This window comes from Pipistrellus hanaki, assembly GCF_964339955.1.
Source record: "Pipistrellus hanaki genome assembly, chromosome: 3".
Classification (NCBI taxonomy): Eukaryota; Metazoa; Chordata; class Mammalia; order Chiroptera; family Vespertilionidae; genus Pipistrellus; species Pipistrellus hanaki.
This window is the reverse complement of record NC_140505.1, coordinates 12,979,944-12,995,477: the sequence shown is the minus strand read 5'-3', so window position 1 is coordinate 12,995,477 and position 15,534 is coordinate 12,979,944. Positions and strand designations below refer to the sequence as shown.

At 45.0% G+C, this 15,534-nt stretch overlaps 1 protein-coding gene across 3 annotated transcripts in view; it reads left to right on the top strand.

The window, feature by feature from the left end:
- The first annotated feature begins 5,544 nt into the window (after positions 1-5,544).
- TRMT9B (tRNA methyltransferase 9B (putative)) overlaps positions 5,545-15,534 on the top strand; it is a 40,388-nt gene continuing 30,398 nt past the window's right edge. The window contains exons 1-2 of one of the 3 annotated variants that reach the window (XM_084877014.1): positions 6,256-6,274; positions 6,347-6,440. The gene's annotated coding sequence lies outside the window, so the exon portion shown is untranslated. Of the gene's footprint in view, positions 6,275-6,346; positions 6,441-6,536; positions 6,678-15,534 lie in introns of those variants that run through there. The other 2 variants (XM_084877018.1, XM_084877015.1) reach the window with 2 other exon arrangements.

The window sequence follows — 15,534 nt, the reverse complement described above, 5'->3', positions numbered from 1 at the left end:
ATAAAGGAGAGTGCAGGGTGACCCAGTTTCCCGTGTGACACAAGAAACAACGTTGCTTTATCCCTTCAGCCAACTTGATGAACTATAAGGAAGAGGGCTCGTGGATGTGTGGTGGTGAGAACAGCAAAGTATTAGTGAGTATGAGAACTTTTGCTATAAAGTAAAGGATGTTCTTGACCATGCTACTAAGATAACAAGAAGTTACAGGTTGTCACGCTGGCAAAGAAAACAGGATGTGCCAAAACCGGTTTGGCTCAGTCGATAGAGCATCGGCCTGTGGACTGAAGGGTCCCAGGTTCGATTCCCGTCAGGGATACGTACTTTGGTTGCAGGCCCATCTCCAGTGTGGGGTGTGCAGGAGGCAGCTAATTGATGTTTCTCTCTCCTCAGTGTTTCTAGCTCTCTATCTCTCTCCCTTCCTCTCTGTAAAAACTCAATAAAATATATATATATATATATATATATATATATATATATATATATATATTTTTTTTTTTTTTTAAAGAAAGAAAAGAAAATAGGATGTGTTTGGAGATAGAAGACCCCTGGACTGTGGTCATGGAAACAAAAGCAACAGCATGAGGTGGCAGTGTGTTGAGAGGAGCATTTGAGGGTATGAGCGTCTGCTGTGTACTGTACTAGGTTCTGCGCCGCCATACAGAACGTGTCCTGCACGTACATGTCAGAAGTAACTGCATATGTTCCCTCAAGAGAAACTCACTGATCACCTCCTTGAGCACAGCTCTGGGCTAAACTGAGGCCACGAAGACGAATTCTACCCCCATGTCCCCTCTAGGAGAGACGGGGACACATGAGCTCCTGTGACACGCTGTAACTTGCCTTCCTGGTACTTGTTTCAGTTTGGAATCACACATTTTATGTGTAGTCCACGTGATTGTGTGACACATGCCTGTCACCCCACTAAACCGTGAGTTCTAGGTGGTGAGGTATTTTACTTGTTTTGCTCACCATTGTTTTCCTAGCACAGTGCCTGGCACATCATAAATGTTCAATGAAGACTTGGTTGAATAAGTAAATGTACCGAGATAGTGTCATGCTAAACTAGTTAAAATTATTCAACAAATATGGAACCACTTAGAAGGGAGGAGAAATGTGGATAGAACAATAGCAATATTTTTCAAAGTTTTCATTATAGTAAGACTAGATAAGGACCCAGAATGGTTCAACAGCCAGTTCTTTGATCAGGGCCTTATGTAGTCAATGCTCAGAACTGAAATGAATGAGAGAGTTACATAAGCATCATGCAACCCATTTTGAGAATCAGTGTAATATATGAAAATTAATGAGATCAAATATATGCATTGAGCTCTAAGTGCCCAGAACTGTGATAGGCAATGAGGATAAAATAAATAGTGGTCAAAAGGTCTAGGAAAATAAATTAGCTGAATTCTCATAGAAATGCCATAATTAAGAAACTAGAAGTGTGAAGTTGAGCGCTGTATATGCTGGAGAGATCTTATGATTTTCCTTGAGCCCTGGGAGGTGCGTGGGGGCCCTGCTGTGAGGGCTGCTGTATGTAGCCTACTCTATGGGATTTCATAAGCAATGGAAAGTTGGTAATAGGCCTCAAGCAGAAGGGACTTGGAATAATTTGGTTTTCGTGCTTACTGATTCTATTTTCTTCCATATTTCCATTAAGTAAATTGTTAAAAATAATAGCTGCTAAATTCTGGATATAATTTTAATAATGGTTCCAAGGGAAAAAATGTTATTTTTGTGGAAAAAGATTTATTTTACAAAAATAAAAAAAGTCAACTGAAAAATGTGATTTGATTTTTAAAAATTTGTTTTCAGATAACATCTCTAAGAAGGTGTCTCCTGAGCTTTATTAAGAAGATAGAAGGCCACTGAAGGAGACATGATAATGCTTCCTGTACTGGCAGTCGTAGAAACAATCATGTGTTATCATGCGGTTGTGCTCATTGAGGTTGTGAAAAAAAGAAACGGGCTATCTACACTGACATTACTTTGTCATGAGACTACAGGAGGAAGTAAGAAAGGGGAAGTAATACTGTCCACAGCCATGAGCGATTCAGAAGGTGCTGGAAGAGCGAAATGGAAACACAGAAGCCCTGGGTCCTATGGTAAGGTGAGCCCCTCAATTGTCAAGGCATCCATTGCTCCTACAGGGCCACTCGGCCATCCATGCAGCTTTTCGGGAGCAGTGAACAGAGTGGGTAAGAACACAGGCCCTGGAACACTCACTGCCAAATCACGGAGTGGGGGGGGGGGGTGCGGGGAGAGAGGGGGCTGATTGGTACTGATCATCCTCTATCTGACAACCTTCTTTGGCCTCTGCCTTGTAGGCCACAGGACAAACTAGATAGCGCCTTCTGGTGGTCACGATTCCTTGGCTGAGCTAGTCCCATGATGGGTAGTATGGCACCTTATATGTAAGAGACCACGGGCACTGCCTTTCTCAAAGGAGGCAGGACAAGCACTCAGAGGACCATGGCCCACAGTCTGCTCCTCAAAAGCCGTGTGCTACACACAGAGAGTGAATAAATGAATGGAGTTGACTAAACAGCATACTAACAATCAGATGTAGTAATATACTATACTAAAGACCCTCGACCTGCCCTGCAGAGATTGGGCCATAACCAGCTCTCTGACATTCCCAGAGGGGTCTCAGATTGTGAGAGGGCGCTTCTCAAGTGAAACACCTCAGAAATGGACTCCCTCCTTTCTGGTTTCAGGTGCATCTCCTGAGAACTGCAGCTGCCAAGTCACCACAGCTCAGTAGCTCCTGCATTGAGCATCTGCCTCCTGGTGGTCAGTGCACATCTTAGCTACTGGTCAGATGGTCTAATAATCGGATGGTCGCTTAGGCTATAGATATAGATATAGATATAGCCATAGACATTTATTATTACATAATTATATACAGCAATACAATAGTATATATTATATGTAATAATAAAGGAACTGACTTAACTAAGCAATATAAAATAAAGTGCAAGTTTGGAAAGAAACAGAACACTTAAAAACATTGCTAGCACACTTCATGATTAGTTATAAGAGAAAAACTCACTGTTTCTATGGAGACTGCATTTATTAGTAATCTTATGTTGGCATCACTAGCATGCTTGTTATTATTTTGTTCCCTTTTTTCCTTTTTTAATACAAAACGTCCATTTTAACAAGCTAAGTTAGGAAATGTCATAAGCTTGGTTATGTCTCTCTGAGAGTAAAAATCATTTAATTTTTTTTTTTCATGAAAATTATCAAGCTTCACAAATGAGGAGATCATAATATAATAACCCCTCCATGCACCCACTTAGCATCGGCAATCGCCAATGCCTGACAGTCCTATTTTGTCTGCGTCCTCCCCGTTTTGTTGAAAGATGAAAGTGAAATTCTCATGTACAAAGGAACAAAAATGTTATAAGGTCCAGCTTCAAAGAGGAAATGCTATGCTCCCAAGTGTATAAATTTTCTTTATAGAACATCTTTCTTTCCATTCCTTCAGCCATTACCCAAATTCTGTTAGTGGCCATGGAAATGCCTCCGATGATGGCATAAAGAAAGTAATCTCTTTAGTTTTTTTCCCCTGCCTCCAAATAAGAATATGATAACTCAAGTCCTCTGGGATTCCACAGATCTGCTTTAGCCAGTCTGTGAGATCTCAGGAAATGTATGCACATATTTTTACATTTATTTTCTTTATACAGGAGAGTCCCAAAGCTTCTATCAGATTCTAACACAGGCCTGTTACCTACAAATGGTTAGGAAGCTCTGCCTCTGCATGTCCGGAAAGCATAGCAAACATACTTCCTCACTTGCATTCCTTAGCCAGTTCATATCAAAACCCTTCACCTGTCACCACCTCCAGGATGCCTTCCCTGACCACCTCACCTATAACTGATTTCCGTCATGTTTTCCTGCAGAATTTAAACCAAGCTTTTGTATTTATCGCAATTCGTTGAGATCTCATTCACTCAAACATTTATGTGTATGTACCATGCACTATACTATACTCATTTGGGTGTGCTTTCTCCTATTTCACTGTGAGAAGAGGGCAAGGACTATCACAGTACCAGCATGTATCTGCATCCCAGGATGCAGCTCCATTGAATGGAAGCAAAATTGAGCAGTGGCACTTCTGTGGGCTGGCATTCAGCTCTGGAAGAACATGTAAAACCAGGCTCATGATTTTTTTTGCTTTTCTTTTTATATGCAAAAAGATGACATTTTTAGAAAACGGAAATGTCAATCTGAATATCCTGGGCATAGTGATAAAGATTTTCTCCCCTCCACCAACAGACCTTGGCACTAGAAAACTATTCCAGAACCAAACGATATATGCTGATCTCCACTCCCTCTTAGTTCGCCAGTGTCAATGTGAAACATACACTTATAATTGGCTCTCCACACATACACACACACACACACACACACACACACACACACTACACACAAAACACGCCTGGAAAAACAGCTCAACATGAAGTCCCCCCACAGCCATGAAGTCAAGAGCATCAGCCTCACACGCCAAGGACAGCAGAGCAGTTACTAAACATGCTAACTTGTCGATATTGGGCACTAGCATCTTGGAATGTACCCAGGCCCCTGGTCCTTACCGGGTTGTTTAATAGCAGAGGTTGAAGATTATCATGCTAAAGACCTGGCAGAAAGATTTTAGGTAGGACCTTCTAACCCAGTGGTCAGCAAACTCATTAGTCCACAGAGCCAAATATCAACAAGACAACGAGTGACATTTCTTTGGAGAACCACATTTTTTTAAACTGAAACTTCTTCTAACGCCACTTCAACATAGACTCGCTCTCGGGCCGTGGTATTTTGTGGAAGAGCCACACTCAAGGGGCCAATGAGCCGTATGTGGCTCGGGAGCCACAGTTTGCCGACCACGGTTTCTAACCGAAGTGCCATCCCTCCTTCTGATAGACACTACTTTGATAGGGCTAGTTTTGCAAAACTCTTAACAGATGAAGCCTCCTGTGTTAGTGACCAGTCTGATAATGGCACGTTGGCCTTGGCCCCTTGGATGTCCAGCTATCCAGTGCACTCCATGGGAACCTTTCCCTAGAAGAAGTTGTGGGCCAGGAGCACACACACACACACACACACACACACACACACTCACCCACACACACACACACGCACACACTCACACACACACACACACACACACACACACACACACTCACACACGTGAAAAGACGCCCTGAGGTTAAAGCTGTTGTCAGGTGTTGCAGGTATTGCGTTGCTCTGGGCGGACCAGGTGTATTGGCCCGGTGGGTGTCCTCTCCATGCAGGACGGGCCATGCCAGGAAGGAGAAACCAGAAGGGCGCGGGGAGGAAGCAGGAAGCTCTCCCCCCCCCACCCCCCATCTCGTGGCAGAGGCTGGCTTCTCGGGCACTTTGGGGCGGGGCGTCCCCACGGGCTCCGGGAAGCGACAGCCCTCGGGCTCTGCCCAACGCCCAGCGCCTCTCCCCGGCTGTCCTGGGCCGGGCGGACCCTCCGGAGCGGAGAGGGCGGGCGGGGAGGCGGGGATGGCGATGGGGGCGGGGAACTGCGCTCCCGGAACTGCGGGCGGTCACTCCGCTGCTGCCACCCCGACCACCTGCGGCCCCGAGCCCGCCACCCCGCTCCCCGCTCCCCGCTCCCCGCTCCGCCAGCAGCGCTCCCCGCGGGGCGTGCCCGGGAGGGCGGGGCGCAGCCGGATCGGGCCACGGCGGAGGAGGAGCTTGCTGCGGGGCCACCCCCGGCTCTGCCCGCCGATCCGCTGCCCGGAGGCCTCCCTCCAGGGCCCGGGCTGCAACTTCTCCCCGGCAGCCCCGCTTCCACCCGGGCCCCCGCGCCCACGGCGCCCGCCTCCCCGCACCCCCTCCGTCTGTTTTTGGGTTGTTTTTTTTTTCTCTTGCTGCTTTCCTTCTCCCTCTTAAAATAGGTCACGCGGTGCAGGTTACACCTGGTGCAGCCTCCGCCTCCGATGCAAAAGCAGCTTTTCCTCCCCAGCTCCCGGAGAGCATTGCAACTCTTGGGTTCGGTGGAGCTTGCCGCCCCCATACGGTGCAGGAAGCTCGCAGACCTTGCAGAGCGCGGCTCCTCACCATGGTCTGCGGAGGGGAGCGGCGGGCAGCCTGCTGTCCAGCCTAGGGCAGCCGGGCTCTGCGCCTGCCTCCTCCCCCTGCCCTCCTCCCCCTGCCCTCTCCGGGGGACCTCGGGAGGAGGGGGCGCGACAGGTCGGCTCACTTGCGGAGCGCCCGCGACTGGCGTCTGGCCGCCCGGGTGAGTTTCTTTTGTCCTCCCTGTGGCCCAGGGTGACCTGTGTACCTTGTAACTTAGACGTGATCCAGGCAGGCAGGCGAGCCTGCCCTGCGGATGGGGACTGCGGAATGTGCTCCGGGCAAACCTGAGCTCCGAGCTGCAGGGGACGTGCTTGGTGTCTTTGAAGGTGAGAATGAATGTCTGCTTTCCTGGAGTGTGTGTGTGTGTGTGTGTGTGTGTGTGTGTGTGTGTGTGCGCGCGCGCGCCGTTTCCCGTAGAAGCTGTCGTTTGGGAACGGATTTTTAACGAGCAGCAGGCGGAGAACTGAGGTTACTGGAAGTCAGAAAGTTGTTCAGAATATTTTTGTTGTTGTTGTTTATCGGAAAGAACTGACTGACACAATCCAAGAGAATGGCTTAAGAAGGTACATCCAAATGGGATGGGAGGATTTGCATGATGTTTGCTAATATGTATGTTTGGGGGTATTGCCTTCTCTCTTTGTGATAAATGTGATAAGCGTGCAATGCTTCATGGAGAAAGGGGGTGAGGTTACAAATATAAACATCTGCGCGCACAGCTTCATATGTTCGTTGGCATGTAAATGTGCATGAACAGCTCGTGTGGGCAGAGCCAGAATAGATGTATATCGTGTTGTGGTTAAGGTTATTGGCAATGTTACAGGCAGCGACTGGCATTTAACCCCTTGTTTCAGCCGATAAAAGTACTATTATTGGCGTGACTTACAATCCTATCGAATGGCGTCACCGGCTAATCAATGGTTAATTTGTTCTGAAGTTGAGGGGAGGGAGGATTGTAGATTTTCCTGTCCTTGACAGCTGGCTGAAGATGCGGTGCACCGGACTCAGATCGGTGAGGGCGGCTTTAGAGTGCCCCGAAAGGGAGAGAGTCTTCTTTTTTAATATACTTTTATCGATTTCAGAGAGGAAGGCAGAGGGAGAGAGAGACGGGAACATCAATGATGAGAGAGAATCATCCATCAGCTGCCTCCTGCATGCCTGCTACTGGAGATGAAGCCCACAGCCCTGGGCACGTGCCCTGACCGGGAATCCAGCTGTGGCCTCCTGGCTCAGAGGGCAAAGCTCACGCCTTCCAGAGGAAACCGTGGCCGTGTGGAAAGCTAAGGAAACCGCGCCAGAGAGGCACTGCATCACGAATGCATTTGGTCAGATTCGAGAAGGGCACTCTTTATAAACGCTTTTGTAGATGAAAAAGAAATCCTCTTTCTACAAAGATTCAATTACTGAAACGATGTTCTTTGGAAATAATTGGTCCTTTTGTGTGTGCTCTAAATATAGCGAAAGCACCAAAGTAGTTCGGAGGTTATAATCAATTTTATTTATTGGAGGGATGTGAGGTTGAAAATGCCATCGGCATGGTTAACTCTGCCTTGCAATGGAGGGGCAGAGGGCTGCCCCATCAACCTGCAGTCTCTGTCCATGTGAACCTCTGAAGCCAAATCTTATGGTGGTTAAGGACCATAAAGAATGTATTAAATCTCAGGATATTTCTTTTTTTTAAATATATTTTTTATTGATTTCTTACAGAAAGGAAGGCAGAGAGATAGAGAGTTAGAAACATCAATGAAAGAGAAACATCAATTCAGCTGCCTCCTGCACACCCCCTGCTGGGGATGTGCCCGCAGTCAAGGTACGTGCCCTTGACCGGAATCGAACCCAGGACCTTTCAGTCCGCAGGCTGCCGCTCTATCCACTGAGTCAAACCGGTTTCGGCAGGATATATCTTTTTCTGAATATAGTTTTATTGATTTCAGAGAGGAAGGAGAAGGAGATAGAAACATCAATGATGAGAGAGAACCATTGATCGGCTGCCTCCTGCATGCCCCACACAGGGAATCGAGCCGGCAACCGCAGCATGTGCCCTGACCAGGAATCATACTGGGTCCTCCCAGTTCATAGGTTGATGCTCAACCACCGAGCCACGCCAGCCGGGCTCTCAGAGCATTTCTGACAAGTGAATATGTGAATACTTATGTGCATTTCACTTGTGAAGAATTCATATGCACCTTTGGAAAGCTAGTTTTCAAAATCTGAAACGCATTATGACGGGACTCTGTCACTGCCTGGAAGAAGGCATGGAGGGCAGGGCAGGCTTGGCAATGGACAGGAGCTCAATGTTGGAGGGGCGGGGGGAAGGCTACTAAATCCTGTGTTTGCTGCATGTCTATGTCCTGGATTGTGTTTTAGACAGGAATTGAGTGAGGCTCTCATTGTCATTTAGCCCTTGGTATAATGCATTGTTGAGATGCGGCTGTCAGAACTTGTCTGTGCAATCTTTTGTCTTTACAAGTAGATAAATTAGGAAATGTTCTGATGAGAGTGGCATGAAAGTATTAAGACTCTGGGGATTTATTTAAGGACAGACTGAAGGAACTAAATAGCAAGCCTAATTCTAGCATAGTTCAGTCCCTGGTAAGATTGAAATTATAGAAGGGCTAAGAGACCAGTTGAATGTCCTTCCGTTTTTGCAATTCTCTTCTTTTTTAAAAAGTATCTTTTTATTGATTTCAGAGAGAAAGGGAGAAGGAGAGAGAGAGAGAGAGAGAGAGAGAGAGAGAGAGAGAGAGAGAGAAAGAGAGAGAGAGAAGCATCAATGATGAGAGAGAATTATTGACCGGCTGCCTCTTGCATGCCCACACTGGGGATCGAGTTCACAACCTGGGCATGTGCCCTGACCAGGAATCGAACCATGACCTCCTGGTTCATAAGTCGATGCTCGACTCCCTGAGCCACACCTGTCGGGCACAATTCTCTTCTCTTGATGTCATAAGAGTACATAGCATAGACCTCTGGCCAAGAGGACTCCAAAAGGAGGTGACCTCATTCACTTTGGGTACTTCCCTCCAGCAAGAACTGTGGGCAGAACAGTGTCTTTGAAGAAGGAAACGTGTGTCAATGAGGCGAAAACAGTAGGCCTGGGCTGTGATAGACATTTCCTTTTTTTAGGTTAAGAATTACAGTCTCAGTAGAATTCTTAATTCTTTTGTATAAACTTCTTACCTTGAATTTTTTTTTCAGACTACTCTATTGAATTATAAAAAGGATATTTACAATCAACTTTTTAGCTGACCAGAACCTAGACCATACTTCACTGCCAGCTCTTTGCATTACTGTCTGACTTTAAAACCATCTATAGCCTTAGTTGTGTTTGCTCAATGGTTAGAGCACCAGCCTGTGGACTGAAGGATCGCAGGTTCGATTCCAGTCAAGGACACATCCCTTGGTTGCAGGCTTAAGCCCCAGCCACCCCTGGTAGAGACATGTGCGGGAGGCAACCAATCAATGTGTCTCTCTCACAACGAAGTTTCTCTCTAAAAATCAATGAAGAAAAAATAAGACTCTGGGGAACTAAATAGCAAGTTCCTTGGGTGGGGATTAACAACAACAACAAAAACCATATATATATATATATATATATATATATATATATATATATATATATATATATATTTTTTCTATATAGGATAGATGAAAATATACAAAATAAGTACATTTATACCGTTTGACTCTGTCTATTCAAGAGCTTAGAGATGGACTCACTTCCAGAGTCTGGAGCTGAGAACTGCTGAGCCCCACCCGGAGAAGCTGTGACACAGGTCCTGCTGCTCCCACCCTCGGTGGGTTGCCATCTGGGAACATCCAGGCAAGGTCATGTGAAGTGTAGGGGTCTCAGGTCCCTACCAGGCTGTTGTCCTTAAACCCCATTCATAGTGTATTCTCAGGATGGTACTGTTTAAATCTAACATCTTTTCATTTGATTCATTGTAAGGGAAAAGAATTTGTGTTAATATTTCTGTTATAGTGGCATGTTAATGAACTCTAATTTCAGCATCTCCTCCCCACCCCCAATTTTCCTCTTTCATTCATGCCAGCCAACATTCAAGAGAAAAAGCTGGATTTTCCTCCCTTTGGAATATAAGAGTCATGATTCTTGTCTTTAGCTTTCTGGGGCTAAGTTAAAGATTAAGTGGTAGGACACAACTCCTTTTTATGGATCAAAAATCAAAATGACCCTTTGATTTGCTGAGTGGATATGTAATAGAAAAACATACGCTATTTGCAATGGCCAATGTGCTGAATTGAAGTGAGTAGAGAGAGCACACATTTTTTTTGAAAGCCAAATTTGAGGACAACCAGGAAGACCAGTACTTGAACATCACTGAATGGTTTGTTTATTCGCTGATGCAGGAAATGGAAGCTCTTTTGTACTGGAATTGGTGCAAGGTGTATGGCTCTGCCCTTGGGAGGCCGGTGGTCTGGGGGAGAGAGCAGTAAAGGGTTTTGGTGATTTGAGACGCTTATCTCAGGGTGGAGAACAGTGGCTTTTTCAAAGAGAAAGTGGTGTGTTCTGCCCTGTGGAGGTAAACAGTGGAGTTCATTGAAACACCAGCATTCTACTTCTGGTCTCTATGGATTTGGCTAGTCTAGCTCTCTGATGTCAGTGGACTCAAACAGTGTTTTTCCTTTTGTGTCTGGTGTATTTCACTGAGTGTAATGTTCCCAAGGTTCATCCATGTTGTAGCATGTGTCAGAGTTTCCTTTCTTTTTACAGCTGAATACTATTTCATTGTATGTACATACCATGCTTTGTTTATTCATTCATTCATGTGTAGATGGACGCTTGAATTGCTCCATTTGGCGATTGTGAATAGTGTTGGTATGAACCTGGGTGTGCAGACATCTCTGTGAGCCCTTGCTTTCAAATCTGATTTTTAAACGAAAAAAATTAAAAGTGGAGAGGGAGCTGAAACCAGTTTGGCTCAGCCTGCGGGCCATATAAGGCCTGAGAAATCATTTGGTCTGGCCTGCCAAGGCATTAGGGGTGAGTTAATTAAATGTTTGACCCAATTAGTAGGCTAATTTTAAAGTTGATACTTTTGTATGGCCTGCGAATGATGTAATAGATGTCCAAGTGGCCCATGGCAGACAAAAGGTTCCCCGCTCCTGCTCTCCAAGGTCTTTCTGGTCATACTTCCTCAGCGCAGCACTCTGTCAGACAGGAGTCTTCTCTGGCTCTGCAGTATTCATCAGAAAAAGCAGCTGTTGCAGATACTATCAACAAACTGCCTGCCCAGTCAGTGTGGCTCAGTGTTTGAACGTTGACCTATGAACCAGGAGGTCACTGTTCAATTCCCAGTCAAGGCACATGTCCGGGTTGTGGGCTTGATCCCACAATTGGGGGCATGCAAGAGGGAGCCAGTTGATGATTCTCTGTCATTTTTTTAATGTTTCTATCTCTATCTCCTTTTCCCTTACTCTCTAAAGTCAATATATATATATATATATATATATATATATATATATATATATATATATATATATTTTAAAAAAAAATAAACTCCCTTCTGAACAAAACACCTAGGTTCTCAAATTTCATCCCCACCCCCCCCCCCAAAAAAAGAAGTTTTTCTCTCATAAGTACCCTGATGCATTAGACAGATGTTTCTAAGTGAAAGGCCTGCATCTAAAATGTCAGAATCAGGGTGTGAATGATGCAACCCTAGAACTGGGTGGTCAACAGTATGAGGTTAATAACAGAATGACCAAGGACATCCTGGTCGCACAGGGGACCATGAACTTCCTGGAAACAGGCAACAGAACCAGCATCCACCTGTTGATTTGGCAGCTGAGAGGAAAGGAGACAGGTTACAGCAGAATGGGGACCTTCTGATACAAAGAAAAACAGACTTGCTCTGGTTGTGGAAGTAGAGATGAGAATGTCAATGTCAAGAATATTAGTGTGTCTGAGATCTATTTAGACAATCCCTCTATGAATATAGAAGCATCAATACATAACCCTTTGTCTGACATTTTAAGCACTTTTATTTCCACTGGGGATTTTCAGTCCTGGCAAGTAATATTGACATGTCTGAAACAAATAAGGAATGTGTGTTTTTTCTTTTTTAAATATATGTTTTATTGATTTCAGAGAGAAAGGGAGAGGGAGAGATAGAAGCATCAGTGATGAGAGAGAATCATTGATTGGCTGTCTTCTGCATGCTCCCTACTGGGGATGGAGCCCACAACCCACGCATGTGCTCTGACTGGGGATTGAACCATGACCTGGTTCATAGGTCGACGCTCAATTACTGAGCCATGCCAGCCGGGCCCTCTCTTTAAGTCTCTATGGCAGATGTCAGCCCTCTATGTAGACAATAAAGAAAATGCATTGATCTCTAACGGTACCCTTGAAGGAACTTGATAACCTTGTAGTCATTAGAAGTAGCCAAGCTTCAGAAAATACATCTGCAGAAGTTATCTGTCAATCAGAAATTATAGCTGTGAGCCAAAGAGGTAACAAGGAGCTTTGAGGGGGGGAATGGCCCCAACGTGAATATCTTCTGCTTTCCAGAATGAATAGTGGTAAGTCAGCTCTCATCAGACTGCACCTGTATGGGCGAGGACTGAGGAATCAGCAGGCAGGTCCGTATGAAAACCTGCACAGGGGTGTTTTAGCAGCTTTATTCATAATTACCAAAAATTGGCAGATGTTCTTCAGCAGGTGAGTGGATAGATGAGCCACAGTATTTCCATACATTTATTCAGCAATGACAACATCTGCCAAGCCACAAAGAGAGGTGGAGGAACCTTCATGAACATTGCTGAATGAAAGAAATCAATAGGAAAAGGTTAAGTACTGTATGATTTCAACTCTATGACATTCTTTAAAAGGCAGTAAAAAGATCAGTAGTTGCCAGGGTTTTTGAGGGGGAGGCCAGATGAGTAAGCAGAGCACAGGGGACTTTTAGGGCAGTGATACTGGGGATCAACCCGGGCATATGCTCTTGACCAGAATCAAACCCGGGACCCTTCAGTCCGCAGAGCCAGCTATTTTTAAAGATATTTTCCTAGCCAAAGTAATTTATAATCTTTTGTTGTATAATTTATCTATTCTACTTGTTAAAATTTGGGCCTTTGGAAATGAATTGACAGTATGTGCTTGCAGAAGCTTTTTATTCTCATTTTGATAATATATTCTGGCTTAAAACTGTTGGGTTTATCTATAGGATACCACATTAGAATGATAGTGAATCTTTAAAAAGCAGAAGCTGCCCTAGCTGGTTTGGCTCAGTGGATAGAGCATCAGCCTGCAGTCTAAAGAGTCTTGGTTTCGGTCAAGTGCACCTGTCAGGGTTGTGGGCTCGATTCCCAGTAGGGGGGCATGCAGGAGGCAGCCAATCAATGATTCTCTCTCATCATTGATGTTTCCATCGCTCCCTTTCCCTTCCTCTCTGAAATCAATAAAAATATTTTTAAAAATAAAAATAAATAAAATAGCAAAAGCTACTAGAAATCCTACCACTTGTGCAGCTAAAGCAGGTCAACTTAACACTCTGGCTCTTTGTGCTGGATGCAAGATATGCCCTGATTCAATTGTCAGGTTATAAACTTCTAACCACTTTGTTTGGCGTTTTGAATTATTTCCAGTGTGCTGTGTGTTATGACTCATCCATTCAAACAGAAAATTGAAGACTGACTGAATAATTTAAAAATGGAGAGGAAAATTACATTATATTTTGACATGGAAAATTGTATTACAGGTCAATAACAATCACTCAAGTGTTTCTACGGGTTTTTGAAAACTTTGTGCAACAGCTACTTTAGAGAAAGCTGTGGCTGACTGACTCCTGTTTTCCTAGCTCTGGTTCTTTAAACTGCTGTGATGTGGTGGTGGCCTCTGGGTTTATAGAATTAGCATATATGGATTCTAGTCCTTAGTCCTTAAAAAACTAATAATAGCCGAAACCAATTTGGCTCAGTGGATAGAGCATCAGCCTGCAGACTGGAGGGTTCCGGGTTTGATTCCGGTCAAGGGCATGTACGTTGGTTGCAGGCACATTCCCTGTGGGGGGGAGGCTCTGCAGCAGGCAGCTGGTTGATGTTTCTAGCTCTCTGTTCCTCTCCCTTCCTCTCTGTAAAAAAAATCAATAAAATATATTTTTTAAATAAAAGAAACTAATAATATAGTTTCCTTTCCTTTACTGGTTGGCTCTCAGGTATCTATAAATGAAGCCAATGGCATTGGTTTTCACCAATAGGACACGGAGCTTAAGTGTCATTTCACACACAGCTGCTATTCTCCTCGGCCCCACCACATCAGCATGATGTGCTATGTGCCACCTTTCCTGTTCCTCACATCATTAATCCTTCATTTGAGAGGCACCTTCGCTGTCGGAGGTTTCTTGTTTGCTGGATGACTATTGGCTTCAGAAAGAGTAGATTCTCCACCAGCAAAATGACCATCCTGTGGAATTCAGTCCACCCGGTGCCGTTGCTATGGAACCTGGCGAGAGAAGCATGTGGCAGGAAAACCCGAGGGACTTGTGATGTTGAGTGGGGTTGTATGGCACTCCATACAAAGGAGAGCGGAGGAGGAGGAAGACAGCAAGGCTTATGGAACCCTCTTGAAAAAGAAAAAAAGGAAAGTGTTTAAAGCATGAGGGCAGAAGCAGGGCCTGGAACGGCTTGCATTTGTGTGTGGTTTTCTGCTTTTATTTAAGGAGAGGGAACTTTGTCTGTGCTGACTAAGGAGCGAAGGCCATGGGGAGAGAGACTGAGGGTGGGAAGAGAGCGGACAGGCTACTGGCCCAGGAAAGAGATCAGGAGAGATGCTAGCCTTTGAAAGGACCCATAATTCTGAAACAAAAAGGATGTGTTAGCTTATAGAGGGGAAATTGAAGAAGTTTACATGTTCTTAGTGAGGTAGGAGCAGAGATAAGGCACTACATGTCAATATATCTGTCAATAGCTCAGGCTTTCTGGGGGAATGGAGGTAAGTTCAATCCTATATAATAAAACCTTAATATGCAAATCGACTGAACACAGGGACGGTGGAACGACCAGTCACTATGAACATCTGAACCCCTGAGAAGGAGGAGACCAGCGGTGACAGTGGAGATGGGGATTAGGGGAGGGTGGGTGGCTCGCGAGTGCCCTGCTGGTCGCCTTCCACAAACCAGCAGTCAGACATTCCCCAAGGGTGCAGGCCAGGCTGAGGGACCCCTCTCCCCCCCACACCCCTTGTGCACGAATTTAGTGCACCGGCCTCTAGTGAAAACAATAAAAGGTTAAGCTTTGGTTTTATATCCATTTGCCCATGTTTGACTATTTTCTCATGCACAAAGCTATGCAACCTCTCATGTTCTAACAATTTAGGAGACCATCAAACAAAGATGATTGGAGCAGATTATTCGGCCTTATTCAGGTAAAAGTTACTTTTAAAAGCTCATCATTATTGTCATA